Consider the following 12844-nt stretch of genomic DNA (forward strand, 5'->3'; position numbering starts at 1 on the left):
AATTTCTGTATCCACTCCTCTGTTGAGGGACATCTGGGTTGTTTCCAGGTTCTGGCTATTATAAATATCTTTTATTTGCCTGGGGTTAACTGTCATCTCGAATGCTTACTTTTGAATAAGTTTACCCTTCTATCTCTTTCTGAATTCTGGCTGTTCTGGCTTGAAACTTCTCTCCAAGCTGACCAATACAAATTGGCTTCCCTTGGCTGCTGACTGAATAGCTCTGACTGGCCTCAAACTGACTATGGCAAACTGTTCTATTCTGTCTCTTTCTCATTATCTGGCTTTTCCTGTTTTCACCTGCAACTTATCTCTGAAAAATTCTCTCTCTCTCTCCCCTCTCTCTCCTCTCTCTCTCTCTCTGTCTGCCTCTCTCTGTGTGTGTGTGTGCGTGTGTATGTGTGTGCATGTGTGCTGCTCTCTTAAGTCACCTCTCTTTTTTGTCTGTTCTCATCAAAGTTGGGTATATCCTATCTCTGATTCATTCTGTCAAATCTTTCTCTGATTCATCACTTTGTCTGCCCCTCAATTAGACATCACTTTCAAACATGGTTGCTTCTTTCTACAAACCAAAATTATCTTCATTGATTGAGATTAAAAGTATGTGCCAAGGGTGTGTCTGTATTCCAGCCAGAGGGATTAAAGGTATGTGGCATGTCTGCATTACAGCTGTATTACACAAACCTAGAAAGTCTTTGGATGTGATCTCTTGTCAGAGCAGTCATGTTTCTGGATTAAAATTCTTCTACTCACTTCAATCTTTTTCTTCACCTGTACCTGATGGTTCAGTTGATAAAATACAGAGTGGAAAACCAGATGTCCTGGATATTCTTATCCTAACGTAGACCTTGCTTCCTTTCCCAAGTCAGTAATGAGAGTCTTAGCATATCCCCTGACCTGGAGCACTGATGGGCCTTTATACTCTTGGGGAGCCTTTACTGAAGGTTATCAAAAACATCAGGCTCCATGCCTGTGCTCTTCTTTTCTACTAGGCAACAATCAATCCATCATCAGCTTCATCATGAAATATTGACCCTCCTATATTTATTGCCTGCTGTCACACAGTCTTGGGTGCCTTCCTCAACTGTGCTTTTAATAAGAACTGCAATACAGTCATCTAACATGCAATTTCTTATAACAAGTAATATAAATGAACATGGAGATTACAATAATTACAAACAATAAGAAATTTCTAAAATGAAATGGCTAAAAATTAATTAAAAGTAAAACACATAAGAATTACTGTGGGTTCTAGAGCATTAAGGCAGAGGGTTTGGGATGTACTGTGAACTATACAGCCTGAATGGCTCCTGGAAGACCAACTGAAGATCTTTGGTAGGATCTTCCCAAGTGGCAGATGGCAGAGCTCTGTCTTAGTTTCAGAACTTCCTGGAGTTGAAGATGTGATCTCTCCAGCTTCCTGGTCCTGCCAATAATGCCCTCCACTCACTGCCATGCCTTCCCAAACATAATGGATTATTTTCCCTTTGGATCTTCAAAGATGGGATCTCTCAGCTTCTTGTTCCTGCTGCTATATGTGCCTGCCATTTACTGCCAAGTCTCCATGCTACAATGGACTCTGACTACTCTGGAACCGCAAGCACAAATAAACTTTCCTCCATAAAAACAAAGCAATACAAAACAAAAGAATAATTGTGATGTGCCCATCCATGTCACATAATGGGACTTTATTGTTACCTTGATTATGAACACACGACATAGCCAATATGCACTGTGCCTGCAATCACATCACTTAATGCCAATAAATGCTTCCAGAAGCACCTAAAATTGCAGGCTACCATTATATGAATTACAGAGAATTTTTTACTGTACATATAAAGTTTCTTATCTTAAAAGCACATAATAATGTGCCCTAAAGACAATAATGATGTGGAAAACAGAGACTTTTTACATTTTCTGCTTATCATTCCTAAACATAAAAGAATGGAATTAATTTGAAATACATTGTGGTAAAACATTTGGCCTTTAAAACTGTTCTTTGAATTGCTGACTTGAATTTGACAAGATACAATTAAGTGAATTTTGTCTTGGTATTAGGACAGAATTTTCAATAATTTCTGAAATAGTTCTACATATACTTCTGACATTTTATCCTATGTATTTATGTAAAACTGCAGTCTTAGCTCTGAAAATTATAAAATCAAAATACATTGACCAAATCCAAACTACACTAGTATCAGTGTTCAATCAAGAATTAATTCTTAATATAAAAATAAACAAGCATATCCATCTAACTGGTTTGCAATTTGACTTTTCCCTTTAATGTTAAAATTGAATGATAAAATTGTTTCAAAGTAAAATTTTCTTATGATTTATTATCAGAAAATGTGCAAGTTGCATACTTATTTTATATATCTATTATCCAGGGTTATATAAAAATTTCTCATGCCAAAATGAGTCATGGATGAGAAGGGTTTAAGAAGCTCTGATTAACAACATATAGTGTTTAATGCAATAAAATGTGAATCTGATAATGGTCATTTAGGAGTGAAGTTGAGCTATCTTAGGGAGAAAACAAAAATGTGCTAGCAACTTATTTATTTTATCAGAGCATAGTATATAACATATTATACACCTAATGTAGAACTAAATAATTGTATTAATATACTATTGTCTAATAGGTGATTAGCAGATACAGTCTGTATTTATGAAGTATGGTCCCAGAGATGACTAGTGAAGGCTGAACAGAGGAAGGAGATGCGAGTTACTGCATATTTCCTATAATGTGATCAATAGGGAGATGAGGAAGCACAGAATCATGGCAGCAACAAGGACAAAATGCTTTACATACCCAACTTCAGAGCATCTCTACAAACACTGAGGAGATAAACATCACACCAATATTTAATACATGTGCAAAGTGAGGTCTGGAAGTAATGGAGGCTAGGTTTGAACACAAGGTTCATAGACATGGTTCATGAATATTCTGTTATGACAAATTTCATTTCTTCACTTAGAAAAACTAAAATTAGTTGGAGGTTACAAAAACTGCAAATGAATTCTTAAATGAGGTAGGCAGTCTAGATAAGTAAAATAGCTTGCACTAAACTTGGATATGGAGAAATCCTACACATATTCAGTTCAGAGTGTAGCCTATCTAGTACTTCAGAATGAAGCAATGGGGGAAAGATGAATAGCGACAGCTCATCAAAGAATGTCATACATTTATGAGAGCATGTTGAAAAAGATGACTATATTTAAGATAAAAAGAGAGTGTCAAAACTCAAATTGCTCTTGGTAGTGGAGCATACATGAAAGTTTAACCTCTGACATAATCAAAATAAACATGCAAATGTTGCCTAGCAACTGAAACAATAGCCACAGCTGATGTATGATCTCAACACAAGCCAGGAAGGTCAGAGAGTGGGTGACTGTATGAGATTATGAGTCCTATCACTGGACCAGCCTACAAACTTAGTCAAGCTTAACTAGTAAGAATTCACTTACTGTCATTCAATTTGTCGCATAATGGCAGGTAGTCCTGTGGTTACCATTGCTTTGAAAAGTTATACATCAATCTTATTTATCATTCTCAAAGAAGAAACTACCCATGCCATTGCTATGTCGGGATTATAGGTATGCATCATAATGTATGTCTCTGAACTGTGTTCTTAATAAAAATGTTAAAATGACAGAAAATATAACAAGGTTTTCTTATCCATGCTGACTTTCTGATGAGTGAAATTAAAATGGGGAATGAAATAAAATCACCAGGAAATTCAAAATATATGCTGATAGCAAGTAAAGTCTTCAATCCTGAAGAGTCAGCATGACTGCAAAGAGAACAGTTAGTATCTGTGGGACTTGACTCTGAGTCTGCACCGCTCGAGTGCTGTGTGACCTTCAGCACAGTTCGGAAGCAGCAAGCACCTTCCAGTTTATTACTATCTCACTCCAAACATAAATGCAGTGGGGTAGAGTATATTTTAAAGCACAATATATTGAAATTTAATTGAAATTTAATTTAACATGAACAATACTGCCTGTCTCTCAATCTGAGCAAAAGTCCTGTACTTCTTACATGGCAAGGGAATTTTTGGTTACAGACTACTTCTACTACTTCTATTATATAACAGTATTAGAATTACTATTAATATATGGCACCATTATTCATATTTGATATTAATAAATTAATAATATTTTCTATATTAAAAGTTGGCTAACATTTCTTTTGTGCTGCCTATGTAAATAGTTTAAAGAAGACCAACTAAGCTCCTATCTTTTGTCTTAGTAAAGGTTACTACTGCTATGATGAAACACCATGACCAAACCTATCTTGAGGAGAGAAGATTTTATTTGCCTTATTTATCCATGTCCCAGTACATTGAGGGAAGCCAAGCAAAAACTCAACAAAACCTAGAAGCAGGAACTAAAACAAAGTCTATGGAGTGCCCCTATCTGGCTTGCTCCTTGTGGCTTGCTTATTCTGCTCTCCAATGGAACACATAACCACTAAGCATGTGTAGTACCATACACAATGGGCTAGGCCTTCTCCCATCAATAACTAATATAAAAAATGCCTAAGAGGTTTGCCAATCTTATAGGGGGCATTTTCTCAATTAAGGCTCCCTTCTCTCAAGTGACTTTAGCTTGCATCAAGCTGACACAAAACTAGCCAGCAGATTTTCTGATTCCAATAAGTAGATGTAAACCTCATTTACTAAAAAAACAAAACAAAATAAAACAAAAACAAACACAATAGATACAACAATAAAAGTTTAAGTTGACTTCCCAGTGCTTACTTAAATTTAGATACAAGTTCTGCTTAGTTATCCATATAATTTATAAATAAACTAAGTATAGGACTTTGTAAGATCTGTTGACAAGCAATGCCCAGAATCAAGATGATTCTTGCTATCTGTGACACATTTAGACTCTCTGGGACTCTGGTTCTTCATTTATAAATATGTCTAATATTTATATATAATATATATAATATTATACTATTAGATTAAGATACATTAATATGGCTTCATGTACCTTCACCTAAATACTGAGAAGAATAAATGAAATGTTATGTGAATCATTTAGCCTAGTAGCTGTTGAAACCTCCCCTGAGCACACTGGAAGATAATTGGCTCACAATGATGTCAGAAAGAGACCTGATAGCTGGAACTGGGAACCCAGTTACTCAAGATGAAAGGAATCCTGCTTCAGGCCTTGTGTGGAGTTATTGACATAAAACTAGGAAATATAAAGAACAGACTAGCCACAAGCACATACTGAACACCATCCCAAAATTCCCTGCCCTGGGCAATGGATGACCATGAATTTAAAATGCAGTGTGACAAAGACAAAAGCTATACCTATGCCATTGAACATTCAGAAATCAAATCTCTTTTTCTATGTTGCACAGGGATTTCAAGCACAGGCATCTACACACATAAAACTTGAATGATCACAGGCAGGATATTTTAGGAATATATGGCACAAATAGGTCTACCACAGAAGCAAAAGAACTCCTGGAAAACAATCTTCCCCAAAGAACTTTCAAATTAGATGTTTCAAATGCCATGTGAAAATAACCCACTATTAGTGAAAGTCAACACTTGTGAACACTGTCCCCAGTGTTCTTTAAGAACTTAACACAATACAGTAGTCTGAAGCAGACTCTACATTTTTCTAAGTTCAGAGACAAAGGAGTGAAGATGCCACACCATGCATAGATAAAAGTATGAATTACACATACCCAAACAGAGACATAAGGGATGGAAGAGACAGCTGCAGACATTAATCTAACTGCAGCAGAGAAAAAGAGATGGGGAATATTAATGAGAAGTCATAGTTGTAGGCAGTATAAGTTATGGCCACCAGTTTCAGTTCCTTGTTGTAGGCTTATCCCTCTGAACTGAGTACATCTTTGAATTATGTCTTATTAAAAAGGTATTAGAAAATTAGACCTCTAAAAGATTATACTATGTGACTAATATTGCTTGTCTTTGAACCTGAATCATGTAAAATGATTTTATTTGCCCTGCTCATGTACAACATAGAAAAAGTAGATGTAACTAAAAAAAATGGACCAATAGCTCTATTTTCTGCAATGTTCTCTTGTCATGCTCTTAACATAGCTGATAACAAAGTAGAACAAAGATGAGCTGCCATTTTCTCTGCAGAACACTGTTCTCTTTCACTTTCCCCAGCTACTCCTCAGGATATTCTTGGAGCTGGTTATTTAAATCACTTGCATGAGAAACCTCCCCTCTGTCACAGAGTGTGTCTACACATTCAGGAAACTTGGTTCATTGCATATACTGCCTTCTATGTGATTCAGAACTCTAATTCTGACTAATGTTGTGCTGTGCTGTGAAGGCCAGATGTTTACACATTGGCTCTTAATAGTCCCATTCACTACTCATAGCAGTGGTCATCAAACTGTCAATAAGTATAAGAATTCATCTATAGATTTAGATTTCTCAGTGACCATAACTGGGTAGCCAGGGAGAGGGCTTGGAAATTTTCTCAAGAGAAAGTTTAACAAATTTCCATGGAAATTTAATGCAGATACTCTCTAGTCCACACTTCATGAAACACTGCCTTAATCGATTCTAAGAAGTTGAAGTGTTTAAGTGTCATGGTTAATTGGAACTCACCCTAGTGACCCACATTCTCTGTTTGAAAACCTGTTCACTAAAGTACAGATCACCATGTCTAAGAAGGCCTTTATTAGACATAGCTACATTCATCACTCTCTTGATATCCACAAGAAAGTCTTGTATCAATGGTCCCTTTACCATTCCCCTCACATATAACTCATAACCAATATGTAGTGACCATGGAGTCTACAAAACAGAGGAATTATATGCAATTAACTCTGTGAACTCAATAAAAGAAGATATGAATTCTTTATTAATATATGAACATCTCCTGCTCCAAATAAACCTAAATATTATATTTCTTAAAGACAGAGTCTCAGTATGTAGCCTTGGTTGGCTTACAAATTGCATAGAAGCCAGGACAGTCTTGAATCTACAGCAGTCTTCCTCTATCTGCTTTTATATGGGCTTGCTGGATAGAAGACAAAGGCTTCCTTAGCAGACTGTCAAACTTTCTAAACTCTAGTTCACTGGGGTTACCCATACTACATTTTATTTACTTCTTTATTTTATTTTTTTTAAACTATGTCTCACTATACAGCTCTACATGTCTTGGAACTCACTATGTAGAACAGACAAGTTTGAATTCAGAGAAGATCTGCCTGGATCTGTCTCCCAAGTGTATAAATTAAAGGCATGCACAGCCATGGCCAGGCTCAAAGCTATATTTTTTTATTTTTCATGTTTTTAAAAGTATTGCAAGGACTGGAAAGATAGCTCACTGGTTAAGAGCAGGTACCATTCTTTTGAAAAGGACCTGAGTTCAGTGTGTTCCCAAATATGGCAGCACACAACCATTTGTAAATCCATCTGTGGTTCAATGCCTATAGCTTCCGTGGGTACATACACACACACACACACACACACACACACACACACACACACACACACTTTAAAAATTATAAATCTTAAAGAGTATTTCAAAGGGATTGGCAATAAAACACAACTACTATCAACTGTAAATACTAAAAAGAATAGAACAAAATATATGTGAACCGTTGTGTGAAACCTTATAGAATTCTCTTTATCTAGCTAAAAGCACACATCCTCCAGATGCTAGATGCCAAATTTGAAGTCAGAAACTAGACTGAAACAAATGTGTAATTAGAGGTAGGAAATGCATGAGATTCCAGGGCAGGTGATTCTAGCTGTCCATGAGCTTCCCTCTCCTTTCTTACACCTTGGTGCGCTTGGTAAGGAAAACACACACACACACACACACACACACACACACACACACACACACAGTTTCCCTCTTTAGCCTTTCATCCTGATGGCCATCTCACTTCCTTCTTCATCGATCTTTAATTCGAGTTTTCTAGTTTGAAGTGAATTTGCTAGCCTTTGCCATTTCATTTCAGCACTTTATGCCTCTTAGAACCCAAGTGGCACCGCTTACCACATCCCAGTGAAACTTAATACTCACTTCAGTTTCCAGAGTAACTGAAAAATTGTTGCACAAAAGTCAAATTAATTCCCACGAGCAAAATACCAACTATTGGTCAGGGAATACCTTTTCCCACCTTTGTGTCGTACATGCTGTTCCTTATGGAACTACTCAGTGAGGCAGAAATTTCCTCTACAAAAACATCTTGACAGGCAGGAAGTTCCCAGAGTTGCTGAATAAGCATCCCCTCACTGATGAACAGGTTGGGTGGTCTGTTCTTTAAGACTTCTTAGCTCTCAAGTTGCACTGAATGAGGAGGGTGCACAAACTTTTGGCCTCATTTTCTCAGCGAGCACAGCGGGAATCATGAACTTCCTGCTCACAGAGGATAAACAACGACGGGGGGCCCTAACACTACAGAAGACAGCCTGAAATCTCTGATAAGACACCGTGTTCTTGAAAGAGGTAAGGTTTCTATCAATGATGTTATTTTACCACAGTCTCGGGTTGTATCCAGGGAAACATAGCTAAAAACGTGTTACAACACTTGCTCCACCACACCCAGTATGTGTCAGGTACACAGAAAGGTCACACACAGTGAGCTCATTCTCTGAAACACAAGTCATGGACTCGGGTCTTGGTGGAGGCGGGGGAGCCACAGGCCTTCAGCAAGAGGGCTGGGGGCCATCTAATGCTAAAGATCAGAAAGTGTCAAGGCAATTCATTAAACAGCTGCTGCTGTTCTTTCAACATGAGGTCCAGAGGACAAAAACCCATGTTTTGTAATCCTTCATGTTCAGTCACCAGAGAAATTCCCAGCTAAAAGATCATGAAGAGTGTTATGGACAGGAAGGGCGGGGAATAATCTTTAAACAAAGAGCCTATCTGGAAAGAAATGCCAGCTTCAGTCATAACAACAGTAAGAGAATGTGTCCTCGGCCGGGAATTGGCTATAGGGTTTGTAACCCAGGCAGGGTCTGGGCCCGTGACGGGCAGGCGCGACTTGAGAGCAAAGCGACCCAAGTCAGTACTCACTCAGAGTGTGACGACTGGCCCGAGACCTCAGCTAGGTTTAGCGGACGACTGCATTCCGGATCGAACTCAGCCTCTGCTGTTTCAGTTCCCAGCCTAAACTAAACCCGCAGAGTGACGCACAAGGCGCACAGGGAGGGGCGAGGTCGGCCAGGGCTCCCGCCCTCCTCCGCAGAAGGCTGTCCCTGAAACCGGAAACCTGAAACCTGAAACTTGCAGTCGCGCCTGGCCTGAGATCCCCTGATGCTCCCTACTGGTGCTTTCTTAGCGGTGCTTGGCTTCTCTAGACTGGTTAACATCGTCTGTATCCTGTAATACAGGACACACACTGTGTCCTGTAAGCAGCAAAGGATGGCAGGTCTGCTGCTCCAGGATGTCACTTTTTGACCACCAAAATAACAGCAATGATTAGCCCCCTTCGCCAGTACATGTTCTAAATAACCCTTTGAAGCCATGAGTTAATGAAAGATGGCAGTGGTAATGCTAGATTCTAAATATCTCTAAAACTGCATATTGGCTTTTTTTTTTTAACAAAAAGAACAGTTTAACATAATACGAACTGTACTAAATCATTTTCATTATTGAAAACTTCAAAGAATAAATTTGAAACCATCAAATACATACATAAATTCAGAAATCTATACTGCTATTCTAGGCTGACAATTAATTAATTAATTAAAGGAATGGCGATACTTTTTGAGAAGAAAGCCAAGTTACAGAGTGACTAATGCAGTTAGTTACCATATTTTAAAAGACATATGTAAATCTGCGTTTTCCTAAAGGCACAAACCAACTAGGATAACCACCCTGGCCCCTTGGCTTGGGGTCCTACTTGAGGAAATACTGGAGACCAGTGTTTCACAAATGCTTCTCAGACCCAGGTAATGACAGCTCAAAGACTCAGGATGCATTCAGCCAACACAGAGGTGATAACTGGGGATCCTTAAAAGAGAGGCGTTCTTCCCGCTAACTGTTGTGTTGCCCATATCCCATAGTCAGCACAGTGGTACTATCTGCCTTCCCACTCAAGGCGCCTATCACAGTGGATTATTTTCACTTTCCTTTTACTTGTGTCAAGTAGAGCTTGTAATGTAAGACAACATCCAACTCTGATATTTCATAACCCCCCCATAAAAGTCTTGTGAGAATTCTTCTTAATGAAAACATAACTTAAATTTTATTTCTTCTTAACTGCTATAACCGTCTCTTCTTTGGAAGAGGGCAGGTACTTCAGATCGCCTAGTTTTCACTGACAACTACTCCCCCCCCCCCCCCCCCCCCCCCGACAAAAACAGCACAGAGTGATTTAGTTGAGACATACTCCAATAAGCCTAATGTGAATACTCTGGCTCTGAGCAATAGGCAGCTGTGAGTTCTTCAATGACGGGGGCGGGGAAGGCTTCTGTACCTCAGATGAGTCAGATCAGTAACCACAGAGATCTGAATAAGCTTTACAGCAGTTCTTAGCTTGCAGGCCAGGGAGAAAGGGGCTCCCGTTCTCTGACACAGGCAAGGACGGTACTTGCTTACTGCCTCCCTCACCAGCCACTGCTGCAGTTGTCATCCCCTCTGAGTGCTGTCCTCCAACGCAGTGGGTTTTTCAGATCATATGGCGTTTTTCACTACTTACGGGTGCCTATTCAATACTTAAGTACCAGACCCTGCTCCACCGCAGCGAACCAATTCAGTAGCCTCAAGCCTGAGAATCTTCACTTTGGCCAAATTCTCCATTGATACACAGGTAACCTAAGGCAGAGGTAGTTCAACACCTAGCCACAGCTTGTTGGAAAAGTAAGATACGAGCTTCATCTCAGACTTCCCGAATCAAAAATTTCATGTCAATAATGCCCACAGATTCAGTTTGTACATAAAAACATAAGAATTACCAACTGGAACACATCACCAAATGTTAGTTATTTGTATATTATCTACATGTTATTTTAAGAGTTGCTGCAAATATATCATGATTATTAATTTTAAAATGGATTTCCCTTTAAACTCATAATTTAGCCCTGGGTTAAGCAAAAGTATTGATATGATGCGTTTAAAGTGCCACTTATAGTACACTAAAGTACATGTACTATTGTACATGTTTCCTATTTCCCACAGTCATCTCACAAACCAAACATGATTCAAGGTGCCTGGTGCCTGGATTGAACAGGAATGGCCCCCATACATTCCATAGTCTCTTAAAGAAAGAATGAGTCATGTTAGTTACACTGGCCAGTCAAATGTGCTATACTTGGAGAATTCAGAGAGAAGGCTGAAGTTAAGAGTGCTTGCTGTTCTTGCAGGACACCTGAGTTCAGTTCCTAGTAACCCACACCAGGCAATTTGCCACTGCTTATAACAGCAGGTCCAACACCTTCTTCTGTCTTCTGAGGATTCCCACTCACATAGTACATACTTACATCCAGGCACACACATTCACATACATAAAAATAAATATTTTTTTGTCATTGTTAAGAAAAGGTTGGATATGAGCAATGTAAGGAGGTCATTATCCATAAGGACAGAAATGCTACAAAAGGGATTTGATGGCAGCAGTTTCTAGCATTAGGTCCTAAGGGAACTAAATGCTGACCTGTGGTTGTAGCAGGATTTAGCTGACGATGCTCCATGTACTGCTGTTGAATATTCCAGGCAAAAAAGCTTGAGTCTCCTGCTGAATTCTTGTGAGTTATCTATGAGCTATTTACTGTCTGTCCTAGGGTTTTACTGCTGTGAACAGACACCATGACCAAAGCAACTCTTATAAGCACAACATTTAATTGGGCTGGCTTACAGATTCAAAGGTTCAGTCCATTATCATCAAGGCAGGAGCGTGGCAGCATCCAGGCAGGCATGGTGCAGGAGAAGCTGAGAGTTCTACATCTTCATCTGAAGGCCCCTAGGAGAACACTGGCTTCCAGGCAGCTGGGGCAAAGAATTAAAGCCCAAGCCACAGTGACACGCCTTCTCTAACACATACCATCTTTCTTTTTTTTTTATTAGATATTTTCTATATTTACATGTCATATGATATCTCCTTTCCCAGTTTTCCTCCAAAAAAAAGAAATAAAATAAAATAAAAATAAACAAAAACAAACCCCTGTTCCCTCCCTCCTCCCCCTGCTCACCACCCCACCCTCTCCTGCTTACTGGTCCTGGCATTCCCCTACACTGGGGCATAGAACTTTCACAGGGCCAGGGGCCTCTCCTCCCATTGATGATCTACTTGTTCATTCTCTGCTATACATATGCTGCTGGAGCCATTAGTACCACCATGTGTACTCTTTGGTTGGTGGTTTAGGCCCTGGGAGCTCTGAGGGTACTAGTAAGTTCATATTGTTGTTCATGCTAAGGGGTTGCAAACCCTTCAGTTCCTTGGGTCCTTTCTCTAGCTCCTTCATCGGGAACCCTGTACTCAGTCCAATGGATGGCTGTGAGCCTCTACTTCTGCATTAGTCGGATACTGTCAGAGCCTCTCAGGAGACAGCTATCTCAGGCTCCTGTCAGCCAGCACTTACAGGCATCCACAATAGTGTCTGGATTTGATGACTGAATATGGGAAGGATTCCCAGGTGGAGCAGTCACTGGATTGTCCTTCCTTCAGTCTCTGCTCCATAGTTAGTCTCTACAATTCCTTCCATGGGTATTTTGTTCCCCCTTTTAAAGATTGAAGTATCCACATTTTGGTCTTCCTTCTTCTTAATTTTCTTGTGGTTTGTGGATTTTTGGTTTGTGGATTTTACTTTGTATATTCCGATCTTCTGGGCTAATATCCACTTATCAGAGAGTGTATACCATGTGTGTTCTTTTGTGATTG

General features: G+C 39.3%; 1 protein-coding gene across 8 annotated transcripts in view; it reads right to left on the reverse strand.

Moving 5' to 3' along the window:
* Cast (calpastatin) overlaps positions 1–12844 on the reverse strand; it is a 115316-nt gene that overhangs the window by 64357 nt on the left and 38115 nt on the right. For 2 of the 8 annotated variants that reach the window (XM_031360682.1, XM_031360681.1), the window contains exon 1: positions 9040–9193. The exons of the other annotated variants lie outside the window; for them this stretch is intronic. The gene's annotated coding sequence lies outside the window, so the exon portion shown is untranslated. Of the gene's footprint in view, positions 1–9039; positions 9194–12844 lie in introns of those variants that run through there. 8 annotated transcript variants of the gene reach the window in all.

The sequence above is a fragment of the Mastomys coucha genome, unplaced genomic scaffold, assembly GCF_008632895.1.
Source record: "Mastomys coucha isolate ucsf_1 unplaced genomic scaffold, UCSF_Mcou_1 pScaffold8, whole genome shotgun sequence".
NCBI classification, from domain to species: domain Eukaryota; kingdom Metazoa; phylum Chordata; class Mammalia; order Rodentia; family Muridae; genus Mastomys; species Mastomys coucha.